General features: G+C 44.8%; 1 protein-coding gene across 5 annotated transcripts in view; it reads right to left on the bottom strand.

Annotated features, from left to right (window-relative positions):
- Window positions 1–16,333, bottom strand: part of FAM222B (family with sequence similarity 222 member B) — a 100,655-nt gene that overhangs the window by 49,914 nt on the left and 34,408 nt on the right. The window contains exon 1 of one of the 5 annotated variants that reach the window (XM_055256787.2): window positions 11,115–11,443. The exons of 3 other annotated variants lie outside the window; for them this stretch is intronic. The gene's annotated coding sequence lies outside the window, so the exon portion shown is untranslated. Of the gene's footprint in view, window positions 1–11,114; window positions 11,444–16,333 lie in introns of those variants that run through there. One more of the 5 variants, XM_063628697.1, reaches the window with a different exon arrangement.

Genomic DNA, 16,333 nt, shown 5'->3' with positions numbered 1-16,333 from the left:
AAGATAAGCAAAAGCCAAACCAGTACCTTAACAGCTACAAAATTAATGTCTTCATAATAGTAAAACAGGCTGGGCGTGGTGGCTCACGCCTGTAATCCCAACACTTTGGGAGCACTTTACTACTACTATTATTATTATTATTATTCTAGTAAAACCATTCCCAGCTGAATAGCTGGGTAATGCAGAGGGTCCATACAGGAACCCAGTAAATGGGACTTTTCCATCCTAATTTAGGATGAGCTGTCTTCAACTTCTCACAGTCTTGATACATCTTTCCTTTTAAAGTAGATTAAGTCCTATCCTTTACATAGTAAGAATGAAGATAAATAAAATGCCAGTGGTAGAAGTGCTTAGCTTTTGGAAGGAAGTAAATCTTAAGTTATGACTAATAATGCTTATGCTTCTCCTTTGAAGCAACACAAATGTTGTCTAAATCATCTCAATTCTGCAAGTGGCATAAAATCTGATTTTTATTCCGTTCAGCAACTGATCCTCAAAAACATTTTGCTGAATGCAAAAAAAAGAAAAAGAAAAAAAAGTGATTGTTCAGGTAATATCTTCCCAGCAAACAGCACTTAAAGAAACCCCCAGCTTTTTTTTTTTTTTTTTTTTTTTTGAGACGGAGTCTTACTCTGTGGCCCAGGTGCAATGGTGTGATCGGCAATAGGGCAATCTCGGCTCACTGCAACCTCTGCCTCCCAGGTTCAAGCAATTCTCCTGCTTCAGCCTCCCGAATAGCTGGGATTACAAGTGTCTGCCACCACACTCTGCTAATTTTTGTATTTTTAGTAGAGATAAGGTTTCACCATGTTGGCCTGGCTGGTCTCAAACTCCTGACCTCAAGTGATCCACCTGCCTTGGCCTCCCAAAGTTCTGGGATTATAGGCATGAGCCACTGCGCCCGGCCAGAAACCCCCAGCTTTAAAGTGATGACTGCTTTCCAATTTGGGCCCAGCAGAATGGCTCCTGCAAAGGGTGGTAAGAAGAAAGGCTGTTCTGCCATCAACCAGGTGGTAACCCAAGAATACACTATTGAGATTCACAAGTGCATTCATGGAGTGAGCTTCTAAGAAGCAAGCCCCTCAGGCACTCAAAGAGATCTGGAAATTTGCCCCAGATGCACACATTGATAGCAGGCTCAACAAAGCTGTCTGGGCCAAAGGAATAAGGAATGTCTCACACAGTGTATCCCTGTGTGGTTGTCCAGAAAATGTAATAAAGATAAAGATTCACTAAAACAAGCTCTATACTTTGGTTACTTATGTACCTGTTACCACTTTCAAAATCTACAGACACTCAATGTGGATAGGAACTAACCACTGGTCATCAAATAAAATTATACAACTGCAAAAACAACAAAAAAGTGATGACAGTACTACTTTCGTCACACACTCTAAATGGACTTCATTTCAGCCAACAGCTCTGATTATTAGCAAGTATTGCCCAGTGTTAGAAAACTTTGCTGTGGTAAGAGGAGAGGTTTGTTTCTTTGCTTTTTCTTTTTTTTTTTTTGAGAGGGAGTCCCACTCTGTTGCCCAGGCTGGAGTACAGTGGTGCAATCTTGGCTCACTGCAACCTCCACCTCCCAAGTTCAAGCAATTCTCCTGCCTTAGCCTCCTGAGTAACTGGGATTACAGGTGCATGCCACCACGCCTGGCTAATTTTTGAATTTTAGTAGAGACAGTGTTTCACCAGGTTGGCCAGGCTGGTCTCGAATGCCTGACATCAAGTCATCTGCCCACCTTGGCCTCCCAAAGTGCTGAGATTACAGGCATGAGCCACCATACCCAGGTTCTTCTTTTTTCTTTTTAGAGACACGGTCTTGCTCTCTCACCCTGGCTGGAGTGCAGTGGCATGATAGCAGCTCACTGCAGCCTCGAACTCCTGGGCTCAAGGGATCTTTCCATCTCAGCCTCCCAAGTAGCTGGGAGTACAGGCACACATCACCACACCCACCTAATTTTTTTACAGAGAGACAGGGTCTCACCATCTTGCCTGGGCTGGTCTCGAACTCCTGGGCTCAAGCAATCCTCCTGCCTCAGTCTCCCAGTGTTGGGATTACAGGCGTGAGCCACTGCGTCTGGCTGCAGTTTGTTTCTTTGGCTTAGCTACCAACAGCTCACCCACATATGATGAATAATTTACATATACTATGGGGTCAGAAGACACCAACAAAGAAGACATTTCGGCCAGGTGCGGTGGCTCACGCCTATAATCCCAGCACTTTGGGAGGCCGAGGCGGGTGGATCAAGAGGTCAGGAGTTCAAGACCAGCCTGGCCAAGATGGTGAAACCCCGTCTCTACTAAAAAAAATACAAAAAAATTAGCTGGGTGTGGTAGCAGGTGCCTGTAATCCCAGCTACTTGGGAGGCTGAGGCAGAGAACTGCTTGAACCTGGGAGGTGGAGGATGCAGTAAGCCGTGATCGTGCCACTGCACTCCAGCCTGGGTGACAGAGCAAGACCACGTCTCAGAAAAAAACAAAAAACAAACAAAAACGACATTTCAGTATCAAAAGCTAGTTTACGTATGACTTACTCGAAAGATTTTAATTCTCCATAGCACCTCAGTGTGATTAAGTAACAAAGGTCAGGTCTCTTTGGGAACCAGGACATCTATCTTCTCCTCCCCTTGGCAATCAGAGCTCCTAGCTCTTAGGCCTTTGGCCTCAGACTGAATGACACCACCAGCTTTCCTGGTTCTCAGGCTTGCAGACAGCATATTATGGAACTTCTCAGCCTCCATAACTAAATGAGCCAAGTCCTAATCCCCTCTTATATTTACCCTACTGGTTCTGTTTCTCTGGAGAATGCTAATACAAATTTTTTTTTTTTTTCAGGCACAGTCTTGCTCTGTTGCCAGGCTAGAGTGCCGTGGCGCGATCTCGGCTCACCGCAACCTCCACCTCTCAGGTTCAAGTGATTCTCCTGCCTCAGCCTCCCGAGTAGCTGAGACTACAGGCACGCGCCACCACGCCCAGCTAATTCTTGTATTTTTTAGTAGAGATGGGGTTTCACTATGTTGGCCAGGATGGTCTCGATCTCTTGACCTTGTGATCCACCCACCTCGGCCTCCCAAAGTGCTGGGATTACAGGCATGAGCCACCATGCCCAGCCTCTAATACAGATTTTATATTTAGTATTAAATAAAACAAACTGTCCCAAGGATACTACATTAAGCTGAATTTTTCTAGGTCCAGTACTGAGCTATATACTACTTTTGATGATTAAGAAACTAAGTGCAGGCCGGGCATGGTGGCTCACGCCTATAATCGAGCACTCTGGGAGGCCAAGGCGGGCGGATCACGAGGTCAGGATACCAAGACCATCCTGGCTAACACAGTGAAACCCCGTCTCTACTAAAAATACAAAAACAAAATTAGCCAGGCATGGTGGCAGGCGCCTGTAGTCCCAGCTACTCGGTAGGCTGAGGCGGGGGAATGGTGTGAACCCCACTGGCAGAGCTTGCAGTGAGCCAAGATCGCGCCACTGCACTCCAGCCTGGGCGACAGAGCGAGACTCCGTCTCAGGAAAAAAAAAAAAAAGAAAGAAACTAAGTGTAAACTGGGCATGATAGCTCATGGTTCTAATCCCAGCACTGGGGAGGCCAAGGTGGGAGGATCGTTGGAGCCCAGGAGTTTGGGACCAAACTGGACAACATAGGGAGACCTCGTCTCTACAAAAAATGAAAAAATTAGCCAGGCATGATGACGCAAACCTGTGGTCCCACCTACTCAAGAGGCTGAGGTGGGCCAGGCATGGTGGCTAACACCTGTAATCCCAGCACTTTGGGAGGCCATGGCTGAGGGGTAGAGACTGCAGTGAGCTGTGATCACACTATATTCCAACCTGGATGACACAGTGAGAACCTGTCTCAAAAAAAAAGAAAGAGAAACACAAAAAAGTGGGATCTCTGTCTCAAAACAAAACTAAATGTAATACAAGTTCTTGGCTATCTTGCCTGCTGCTTAGTTGAATGACCAAAGAAAAAAACAAATTTTTCAGTAGTCTGTATGCCTAGAAAATCTAAGTTAAAAATCAGAGGAAGTTAAAGCTATCACGCCTGTAATCCCAGCACTTTGGGAGGTGGAGGCGGGCGGATCACCTGAGGTCGGGAGTTCAAGACCAGCCTGACCAACATGGAGAAACCCCTTCTCTACTAAAAATACAAAATTAGCTGGGCACATGGTGCATGTGGTGGCACACGCATATAATCCCAGCTACTTGGGAGGCTGAGACAGGAGAATCGCTTGAACCTGGGAGGTGGACATTGCAGTGAGCCAAGATCGTGCCATTGCACTCCAACCTAGGCAACAAGAGCGAAACTCTATCTAAAAAAAAAAAAAAAAGTGTCCTTGAGAATACCTTTGGATTGATTTCACCTGTCTATACTTTGCCTGCTTGCCCTTTTGTGTGTATAATCAATAACAGACTTTTCAAAGATCAGGAATGAACTTTTGTTTTTTCCACTTTTTGGTCTCTGGGAATCTAAGGAATGAACTCTTAACCAGAGTCTTGCCCATATCTTGGTAAAGATGCCCTCTGCTCTTTTCAGTTAGGCTGCAATGTAACAAACTCAGTCCATGACTGAATTTAATTTAACCAGCCCAGTATTTCCTTCCTGGGATCCACCAGCACCAAATACAATAAAACTTCAATTTGGAAGTCGGGCACCACGGTGCACACCTGTAGTCCCACCTATTTCGGAGGCTGGATCAGGGGTACTGCTTGAGTCCGGGAGTTCAAGGCCAGCCTGGGCAATATAATTGGGATGGCACCCTGTCTCAAAACAAAACAAAATAAAATCACCTTCAAGTTGGTCTTTTCTTACCAACTTTATTTTTTCTTTCTCCAATACCTCATCTTGAGCGTTCTTCTTTTGATTAATAATAGCATACTGGTGTTTGGATTCCCTTCACAACCAGAAAGATAAAAAAAGCCTCTCAGGGTAGAGATAGGAAAACTTCAAATCATTTCAAATAGGGTTCCTGCAATTTCTTGGAGAAAATAATAAGCTATATTAGAAATTCAGAGAAAGGAAGAATTCAGAGACCTTGGCTCTCGGTCTGGCTTCACTACCAAATCACTTAAGTTATTTAGATACTCACACAGTAGCCGGGCGCGGTGGCTCACGCCTGTAATCCCAGCACTTTGGGAGGCCTAGGCGGGTGGATCACGAGGTCAGGAGATCGAGACCATCCTGGCTAACGTGGTGAAACCCCGTCTCTACTAAAAATACAAAAAAAATTAGCCGTACGTGGTGGCAGGCGCCTGTAGTCCCAGCTACTCGGGAGGCTGAGGTAGGAGAATGGTGTGATCCCAGGAGGCGGAGCTTGCAGTGAGCCGAGATCGCGCCACTGCACTCCAGCCTGGGCAAGAGAGCAAGACTCCATCTCAAAAAAAAAAAAAAAAAAAAAAAAAAAAAAGATAATCACAGGGCATTAGTTTTCCCTACTTCAGAGAAATGCTGAGACCAATGTTCATTTAATTCACTGGATAAAAACTATCCAAAAGTAAGAGTATTTATCTTTTTTTTTCTTTTAGATGGAATTTCATTCTTGTTGCCCAGGCTGAAGTGCAACGGCACAATCTCGACTCACTGCAACCTCCACCTCCTGGGTTCAAGCGATTCTCCTGCCTGGGCTTCCCAAGTAGCTGGGATTATAGGCATGCACCACCACACCCAGCTAATTTTTATATTTTTAATAGAGATGGGGTTTCTCCATGTTGGTCAAGCTGGTCTCGAACTCCCGAACTCAGGTGATCCGCCTGCCTCAGCTTCCCAAAGTGCTGAGATTACAGGCGTGAGCCACCGCGCATGGCAAATATTTATCTTAATACTGGAAATGATTCTTGGGCTGAAGAAACGCTTGTTTTTTTGTGTGTGGTTTTTTGTTTTGTTTGTGTTGCTTTTATGTGGAGTCTCACTCTGTCACCCAGGCTGGAGTGCAGTCCAACGATCTCAGCTCACTGCAACCCCCACCTCCTGGGTTCAAGCAATTCTCCTGCCTCAGCCTCCTGGGTAACTGGAATTACAGGCCTGCGCCACCACGCCCAGCTAATTTTCATATTTTTAGTAGAGATGAGGTTTCACCATGTTGGTCAGGCTGGTCTTGAACTCCTGGTCTCAAGTGATCCGTCCACCTCAGCCTCCTGAAGTGTTGGGATTACAGGCACGAGCCACCGCATCTGGCCCAAACTCTTGTTCTTAACCTTTTGTGAGACGTTTTATGTATTTACAGATCATGAAATCTCTAATGAAGTAAACTTCTAAGATCTGACTAAACAAAAGGACCATCAAGTGTTCATAGAATGCTAACATATAGAACAAAGTTTAAAGAAGATACAAAGGCCTGGATTCTAAAAAATAAATGAACAATTCAAATGTCTGGCTTAAAACAAACAAAAAGATAGATTAAAAGTTTGTATCGGAAAGGTACCTTTGTTTTGAATGGTTTTAACAATCTCGTAACTCCTGCAGTATCAAATACAGTCTGGGTAATTAATTCAGTGGACTCTTTCCCTTTTACTGCCAGACTGAACAGCTCTGAGGATAATCTCCCTCACTCTCCCAGGGCTCAGTTGGAAGATTCATTATTTATGCCCTCAATTGTTTACTCTGTCCTATTTTTCCACATGTCCAGCAGGCCCAAGAGCCGTGTTACCACTGGCCTGTTTCCAAAATGAATGCATTACTCATTGCCCTATTAGTTACAAAACCAAAATAATCAAACACGGTGGTGTCTTAATGTTGGAAAGCAACCCCACCAACCATTTGATCTAGGAGAGAAATTAATAACACCAGCCCAGGTTACCAAAAGCTAAATTGTCCTGGATGAAGAGAGATCCATACATCATTCTAGTCCTTTATTTTGAGCCACTGAACAACATACGTGCATATCCAACAAGGATTCTTAAAGGACAGTATCATTAGAAAGACAGCTCTGGCCTTCACTGAGAGCAGACTGTAAACTACTAAGGGTTAAACTGATTGAGATAAAATTTGCCTAGCAACCATTCTTTAGGAGGAGTTCAGTAACTCACCAACAATAAATTCTACTTCCTCATCTGACTGGTAAACAGATTATAGACTCCACCAAGTCCTCTACTTTCAGGATTCAGACTCATAGCAAACAACTGCCTCAAAAGATTCAGCTTCCAAGAGTCAAACCCTGGGGGAGGGGATTGTGCTTAAACACACAAAATATTGTCTCTGACACCTGACTGGAAAAGCTGAAAAGCTAAAAACTACCATCACCCACATCTCCATATGAATGCATCCATTGTTCTAAATAAGTCTCTGACAATTGAGTGAGCATTCTCAGAGTCTCCTTTGCCTCTAATATTTTCTCACCTAGAGTAAGCTTTTCCCAATTCAAACCTTACAACACTCAAGCTGATTATTCTGAGAATCAAGCAATGCCAAGGGCCCAATATTTTTCTTTCACCTTCTCAAGGGGATCATTTTATACTTCTGATGTGAACAGGGGATTAGTCTCAAGTCTCCCTTTAGAGAGAACATAGAGGCCTTTTTCTTAACACATTCCAACCCGTGACTCACAGAAATAAGCAGGATGGGCCGGGCATGGTGGCTCACACCTGTAATCCCAGCACTGTGGATCACCTGAGGTCAGTTCGAGACCACCCTGGCCAACATGGTGAAACCCTGTCTCTACTGAAAATACAAAAATTAGCCAGGCGTGGTGGTGTGTGTCTGTAGTCCCAGCTACTCAGGAGGCTGAGGCAGGAGAATTGCTTGAACCTGGGAGGCAGAGGCTGCAGTGAGCAGAGATTGTGCCACTGCACTCCAGCCTGGGTGACAGAGCGAGACTCCATCTCAAAAAAAAAAAAAAAAAAAGAAAGAGAGAAATGAAATAAGCAGGATGGATAAAAACAGACTGCTAAAGAAAATTAAATCAATTGCTTTAACCTCAACCAGCACTATGCCCCCTCAACCTACGAGATTATGGCTTTCTATAATTGTTTCCTTGCAGATGACCAAATTCCAGGATTTCCATGCCCCTTAAATGATATTTGAACATCAGTGCAAATACATTTATGATTAGTTCTATACATAGTCTTCTGTCTCCTGGGAAAATTCTTTCAGGAACCCCTAACTATTGCACCATGCAAAATAGTGATCACACAAATCAGTCAAGAAAATAGAAATATCGGGCGTGGAGGGGTGCAGTGGCTCACACCTTAATCCCAACACTTTGGGAGGCCTCTGGGAGGGCTGCTTGAGGCCAGGAGTTTGAGACCAACCTGGGCAACAGAGCCAGACCCTATTCTCTATAAAACATAAAAATTAAAAAATAGTAATATAAAAAAGTGAGTGAAGTATAACTTTATAAAGCTGTACTTAACTGCTCACCCATGGGTAGAGAACTTAAAAACCACCTAGATATCAAATAGAAGGGCAACTTGTTTTTTGACAGAAGCAAGTTGAAATTGTACAGCCTCCAACTGTTTTGTTTTTTTGTTTTTGTTTTTTTTTTTTTGAGACAGGGTCTCACTCTATCACCCAGGCTGGAGTGCAGTGGTACAACCTTGGCTCACTGCAACCTCCGCCTCCCAGGTTCCAGCAATTCTCCCACCTCAGCCTCCCAAGCAGCTGGGACTACAGGAGTGCATCACCACGCCCAGCTAATTTTTTTATGTTTTGGTAGAGATGGGGTTTTCACCATGTTGGTCTTTAACTTCTGACCTCAAGTGATCCACCCACCTGAGCCTCCCAAAATGCTGGGATTACAGGAGCAATCCATTGCACCCCGCCTTCCAATTGGTTTTTTTGGTCACTTCCCCAGCTTCCTATACCTTAGACATCAAAGCGCACTTTGTTTTATATACTAGCTAACTTTGTTTTATATACTAGCTAACTGTAAAGGCTTCAATCATTGATTTTTAACAGTTCACTCTCAGTACCAAGTTAACTAAGTCAACATCTGGGGGATCCCCTTTCCCTCCCAATTTAAATACAACTCATGGAGCCTTAAAGGACAAGTGAGTAATAAAGTAAAAACCCAAAACTTGACACAGATTACTGTGAATCTACTTTTTAGTAACATGTCTATTCTAAGGTACTTGAAGTGTTATTTTTAAAAAAGGTAAAGTAAGCTTCCTAATCCCTATTACTTTCCACAGCTGAAATGGTTTCCTATCCCATTATCCCTATTTTTTATAATACTTGCTTTCATCCCAAATTGCTACTAATTGTTTAGAGATCTAAGAAATCAATGCAAAGAAAAAAATCACTAATCTAGCCAAAACTGTAAGACAGCTCCAGTGTATCAATTCTGTCTTCAAAAGTGGACCCCAGTTACAACAATCGTGGGAAACTGAACCCATATTACATAAACTCTGAACCATTTTAATTAATATTTATCAAGGTGTTGCCAAAAAAAAAAAAAAAAATTCATCCCTTCTGGTACTGTAGCTCTTTGCTAATCAACATTAAGATAAACCTGGTCCAAACACGTTTCGTTGAAAATGCCCATTTAGGCCGGGCACGGTGGCTCACGCCTGTAATCCCAGCACTTTGGGAGGCTGAGGCAGGCGGATCACGAGGTCAGGAGATAGAGACCATCCTGGCTAACACGGTGAAACCTCGTCTCTACTAAAAATACAAAAAATGAGCCAGGTGTGGTGGCAGGCGCCTGTAGTCCCAACTACTCGGGGAGGCTGAGGCAGGAGAATGGCGTGAACCCGGGAGGCAGAGCTTGCAGTGAGCCGAGATCGCGCCACTGCACTCCAGCCTGGGCGACAGGGCAAGACTCGGTCTCAAAAAAAAAAAAAAAAAAAAAAAAAAAAAAGCAAGTGTGCTGTGGACATTGCTACCCAACATACACACACACACACACACACACACACACACACACACACAAACTCCCTTTGTTTCTAACATCAAAAATTTTGGATTTTCTATTTTCCACTGAAAATGTCTTTCTCAATTTAAAGCCTACAAAGAGGTTCCCGATTTTGGCTGGAGATGGGTGTTCTTCAGAAAGAAAGGATCCCTAAGATGAAGCAGAAAAGGAACTCAAAAAAGATAAATTGCATTTAAGTTGTAATGCTACAGCACCCAAATTCATAAAATTTAGGGAGAGGAACCTTTTTTAAAAAACTAATGAGGCCGGGTGCCGTGGCTCACGCCTGTAATCCCAGCACTTTGGGAGGCCGAGGCAGGCGGATCACGAGGTTGGGAGTTCGAGACCAGCCTGACCAACATGGTGAAACCCCATCTCTACTAAAAACACAAAAAATTAGCCGGGCATGGTGGTAGGCGCCTGTGATCCCAGCTACTCAGGAGGCTGAGACAGGGGAATCGCTTGAAACCTGGAGGCAGAGGTTGCAGTGAGCCGAGATCGGGCCACTGCACTCCAGCCTGGGCAACAGAGCGAGACTCGTCTCAAAAAAAAAACAACAAAAAAACACGAACTAAAATACGTATCTGGAGGTTTGTTTTTTTAAGTTTGCTTTTGGTTTTTGACGACAGAAACTAATCCCTCCGAGGGTCTGTGAATATGAGAAATATACCAACAGAAAAAGATAAGACTTTTAAGTTTCAGCAACAGCAAGGTAAGTTTGCCTGCTCTAGTCAGGTTTCTGCAACAGAGATGAGCTACTACACAAAGCCGGTGACAACGTACTCCAGGAAGAGACTTTAGCAGAGTTAATCGCTAACAACTATCAGGATTTCCTTTAACCACCATTTGACTGGGGCTGCTCCCTCTTTCCACTAGCACCTCCTCTCCTTTCAGATTGTTATTGCTGATCAAGGCAGTCCCAAGGAGGAAAATGGTGAAGACAACCTTAATGGACACGGATGCAGTACAGTTCCAAATATCCACTCCTAGCTTGCCTTTTTTTTTTAATTACGGTTTACTGCATCAGATATCACACAAAAAAGGGCTCCTCTTTTCTTCTCTGTGCATTTTACTATGCGACCGATATCGACACATCAGTAAAAAGAGATAAGAGTCCTGAATCTCCTTACCCATCTGCAGGGGTGAGATGAAGGGAAGGAAAAAAAATGATGAAGGGTAGAAACAGATAATCAAAATAAACTGATGGGATCCAGAGACATTATTTCCCATTCCATTTCCCCTTTTCTTACAAGGTTAAGTCGGCTGAAGTCGGGGTCGCGTTAGAAAAAGCACACACACACTGTGCGCCCTGGAAAGGTGAGGTTCGCTCCGCAGCGCTCGGTGGGGCTCCTGGCTCCGCCCCGCCCGCCTTGGGCAGCTGAGCCCAGCTCACCCCCGCCCCGGGAGGATGGAAGAGAGGGGGCTTCTAACGGTCTAGGCAGGGGGAGGGGGAGGCGGCTGCTCCGGGTGCCAGGCTCACGGAGCGCAGGACTCCGCGGTGCGCCGACACCCCCTCCCCCAGCCGGCTGCCGCTTGCTCCCAGCCGCCGCCGGAAGCCAGCCCCGCCCCCTCACCTCCACCCTGGCTCTTCGCGAGCCCCCTCCTGTCTGCACAGCCAATGGAGAGCCAGGGAGCCAGCAGAGCGACTCGCCAAACAGCCAACTGGGGAGGCCCACAGGGAGGTCAGCCACCGGGATAGGCCCGCTACCCGCGGACCCGGCCCGACTCGGCTCCTCTTTGTTAGGGCTGCCCCCATCTCTCCCGGCCCCCACCCCAAAGCCAGGAGCCAAGCATCCCGTAGCTGGACCAGGTGAAGCTGCGCCCCTTCGCACTCCTTCTCCCTCTGTCCCCTCCCATTTTCTGCCTGGGTACTAGGAGACCCCCCCCACCCACGCGATACCTCCCAGAGTGCCTCAGACTTCAATAGCAATTGCCACCTGGAGACACTCGACAGTAAAAAGATGCTCCCCAAGCGTCTCTGCCTCTAGTCTAATCAACTGCACTGCACTGTAACAGTGGACGGATTTAGGATTGCATATTAAGTCAATTGCACACATCAATCCTCCCTGTCGGAAACTCCTGCTTCCCGTGACACAGAAATTAAGGGGGGGGGGGGGGTGGAGGCATGTTGGGAAAGTATGTATCTAGAAGTTGGTGGGGTGGAGGAGAAGGGAATACATGAAATCATCAGCCAAAAAAAAAATACACATACAAAAAAAACACACATAGTTGGCTCCAACCTGTTCCAGATACAAAACATCCAATGTATTTAGCTGGATGTATCCAATCCAGTTAAATCCCAAGATACCACTCCTTTAGCAGGTTTCAGTACAATTAGGAAGCAAACACCTAATCCATGTTCAGTCATATACCTAATATTATGGAGAACATACTCTCAGCAACCAGACTGGAGGAGACTAAGACAACATGAAAAATAAATGCAATGTGTGATTCTGACCTGGATCCTTTTTGCTATAAAGCATATAACTGGTATAATAATAAGCAACATTTGAAGAGGATCTGATAATTATATGGAAGTAACGTGTCAATGTTACTTTCCTGATTTTGACAGTTGTTTCAATTTTTTTTGGAGACGGAGTCTCACTCTGTTGCCCAGGCTGGAGTGCAGTGGCAAGATCTTGGCTCACTGCAAGCTCCGCCTCCCAGGCTCACGCCATTCTCCTGCCTGAGCCTCCAGAGTAGCTGGAGTAGCTGGGACTACAGGTGCCCGCCACCACGCCCAGCTAAATTTTTTTTGTATTTTTAGTAGAGACGGGGTTTCACTGTGTTAGCCAGGCCGGTCTCAATCCCCTGACGTCGTGATCCACCCGCCTCGGCCTTCCAAAGTGCTGGGATTACAGGCGTAAGCCACCGCGCCCGGCATGGAATAGGACATTTAAAACACTGTGGTATATTTTCTTGGGTGTAGTGATAAGAGCACTACATGGGGCTCATTTAAGAAAACTGGCCGGGCGCGGTGTGTCTCACCTGTAATCCCAGCGCTTTGGGAGGCCAACGCGGGCAGATCACTTGAACCCAGGTGTTCGAGACCAGCCTGGTGAACATGGTGACATGGTGAGACCCCCATCTCTACCACAAATTTTAGACGTAGCTAGGCGTGGTAACTCGCGCAGTAGTCCCAGCTACTTGGCAGAGTCAGTGAGCAGAGATTGTGCCACTGCACTCCAGCCTGAGTGAGAGTAAGACTCTAACTCCAAAAAAAAAAAAAAAAGAAAAGAAAAAGAAAACAGGGGTCAGGGAAGGCAAGCTATTACCTAGAATGTCATTTTTATTCAGAGTTCTTGCAAGTGCATAACATTAAATATCTACATCACACTCTACAACACTGCTTAATCCCCCCAAACACTACTATAATTTAAAACAAAACTTTAAAATTAAGCAGTCTAGCCTACCTTGGAACTCAAAACATTTCATATATAACAACCTCAGTACTCCTGGAAGATGGAAAAGGAGCTGTATGACATGCCTGTTTTTATTTTATTTATTTTTGAGATAGAGTTTCGCTCTGTTGCCCAAACTGGAGTGCAGTGGTGAGATGCTGTGGTGTAATCTCAGCTCACTGCAACCTCCGCCTCCTAAATTCAAGCAGTTCTGCCTCAGCCTCCCAGGTAGCTGAAATTACAGGTGCACCCACCACACTCAGCTAACTTTTGTATTTTTACTAGAGACGGGGTTTTGCCATGGTGGCCAGGCTGGTCTCAAACTCCTGACCTCGAGTGATCTGCCTGCCTCGGCCTCCCAAAGTGCTGGGATTACAGGCATGAGCCAACGTGCCTGGCCAATCTTTTTTTTTTTTTTTTTTTGAGATAAGAGTCTCGCTCTGTTGTCCAGGCTGGAGTGCAACAGCACAATCTTGGCTCACTGCAACCTCTGCCTCCCAGGCTCAAGCGATTCTCCTGCCTCAGCTTCCCAAGTAGCTGGGATTACAGGCACGAGCCACCGTGCCCGGCTAATTTTTGTATTTTTAGTAGAAACGGGGTTTCACCATGTTGCCCAGGCTGGTCTTGAACTCCAGACCTCAGGTGATCCACCCCCCTCAGCCTCCCAAAGTGCTGGGATTAAAGGCATGAGCCACTGTGCCCAGCATCACATCTATTTTTTAAGCACATATAAATATACATCTCTTGGTCCAATATAATATCTAGATGTTACACCAATCTGTCAATAGTAGTTATTGAGAGAATAAGAATATAGGTAGGGCGAAGTGAAGAAGAGAATTTGTTTTATTACATCTTTTAAAAAATAAAAAAGCGGGCCAGGTGCAGTGGCTCATGCCTGTGATCCCAGCACTTCGGGAGGCTGGGGTGGGTGGATCACTTGAGCTCAGGAGTTCAAGACCAGCCTGGGCAACACAGTGAAACCCTGTCTCTACAAAAAATACAAAAATTAGCAGCCAGGTGTGGTGACTCACGACTGTAACCCCAGCACTTTTGGTGGCTGAGACAGGCGGATCTCGAGGTCAGGAGACTGAGATCAGCCTGGCCAACATGGTAAAACCCCGTCTCTACTAAAAAAAATTACAAAAATTAGCCAGGCGTGGTGGCGCACATCTGTAATCCCAGCTACTCAGGAGGCTAAGGTAGGAGAATCGCTTGAAACCGGGAGGCGCAGGTTGCAGTGAGCTGAGATCGTGCACTGCACTCCAGCCTGGGCAACAGAGCGAGACTCCATCTCAAAAAAAAAAAAAAAAAGAAAAGATAATATTAAGGCACGGCATGGTAGCTGACACCTGTAATCCTAGCACTTTGGGATGCTGAATGTGGCAGATCACTTGAGGTCAGAGGTTCAAAACCAGCCTGGCCAACATGGTGAAACCTCATCGCAACAAAAAAAAAAAAAAAAAAAAAAATTTAGCTCAGCATGGTAGCAGGGGCCTGTAATCCCAACTACTCGGGAGGCTGGGACAGGAAAATTGCTTGAACCCAGGAGGCAGAGATTACAATGAGCCAAGATCACACCACTGCACTCCAGCCTGGGCGAGTGGGACTCCGTCTCAAAAAATAAATAAGTAAATAAAAAGCATTAATTTTGTCATTTTTACTATGTTAACTTAGTGAAATTACAGATTTTATCATCTTTAAACTATGTTGAACATGTCTTTTATAGTCAGTAAAAGATATTAAAACATAAACATCTCTCAAAAATAGATGGAAGAGATCAATTAGGCTAGACTAAAAACTAGTTTAGGTAACATCCCTCTAGACTGATCAGTTTGCACCTCATTATTTCTTGAGCAGCCTATTTTGCAAATTTCCTAAATGGCATTTATAACAATAAAAAAAAATAAAATGTAACTTTGACACTTAATTTACTCCAATCAAAACGACACAGTTCCCAGTAGAAGGGAATAACAAAAACAAAAAAATAACAATGATTGAACCCGAAAAGAAGGCAGTCTTAAAAAGACAATTTCCTCATAAAGAACTGCTACATCATATTTACAGAATTCAAACACCCATGACACAGAGCATAGAAACTTTGATAAGACCTTTATTGTTCATTAGACTTCAAGAGAACAGTAGGCCTGAGAAAAACACTGTGGTAATTTTTTTTAAGGGAATTCCTGGCACTATCACTTCAAAGTAGCAAGGTGTAACAGTAGTTAAAGGGTTTTAACTGGCTGCACTTTCTGTTTCAGACACTAGAGGGGAGTATAAAAATCCAAATAAAATCTGGGATTTTGTTTTACTCATTCACTAACATCATCAAATATGTACTGTATTCCTGTATGCCAGAAATTCTGTTAGACCCCAGAGACAAAAAGATGAATAAGATGTGGTCTGTCTTTAAAGTACTTAGTTTAGTTAGGGAAGACATGCCTGTTAAAAAAAAAATAGTAATAAGGCCAGCGCAGTGGCTCACACCTGTAATCCCAGCACTTTGGGAGGCCGAGGAGATGAATCAACTGAGGTCAGCAGTTCGAGAGCAGCCTGGCCAACATTGTGAAACCCCGTCTCTACTAAAAAATACAAAAATTAGCTGGGCGTGGTGGCACATGCCTGTAATCCCAGATACTCAGGAGGATGAGATAGGAAAATTGCTTGAACCTGGGAGACAGAGATTGCAGTGAGCCGATATCGCACCACTGAACTCCAGCCTGGGCAACAGAGCGAGACTCTGTCTCAAAAAAAAAAAATTAATAATCATAATAATAATAAGGCCAGGAACAGAGGCTCACGCCTATAATCCCAACACTTTGGGAGGCCGAGGCTGGACTACCTGAGGTCAGGAGTTCGAGATCAGCCAGGCCAACATGGTGAAACCCTGTCTCTATTAAAAATACAAAAAATTAGCCGGCCATGGTGGTCGCCTATAATCCCAGCTACTCGGGAGGCTGAGGCAGGAGAATCGCTTGAACCCAGGAGGCAGAGGTTGCAGTGAGCCGAGATTGTGCCATTGCACTCCGACTTGGGCAACAAGAGTGAAATTCCATCTCAAAAAAAAAAAA

The sequence above is a fragment of the Symphalangus syndactylus genome, chromosome 20 (genome assembly GCF_028878055.3).
Source record: "Symphalangus syndactylus isolate Jambi chromosome 20, NHGRI_mSymSyn1-v2.1_pri, whole genome shotgun sequence".
NCBI classification, from domain to species: Eukaryota; Metazoa; Chordata; class Mammalia; order Primates; family Hylobatidae; genus Symphalangus; species Symphalangus syndactylus.
Note: the sequence above shows the minus strand (reverse complement) of the source record. Positions and strands in the feature narration are given on the sequence as shown.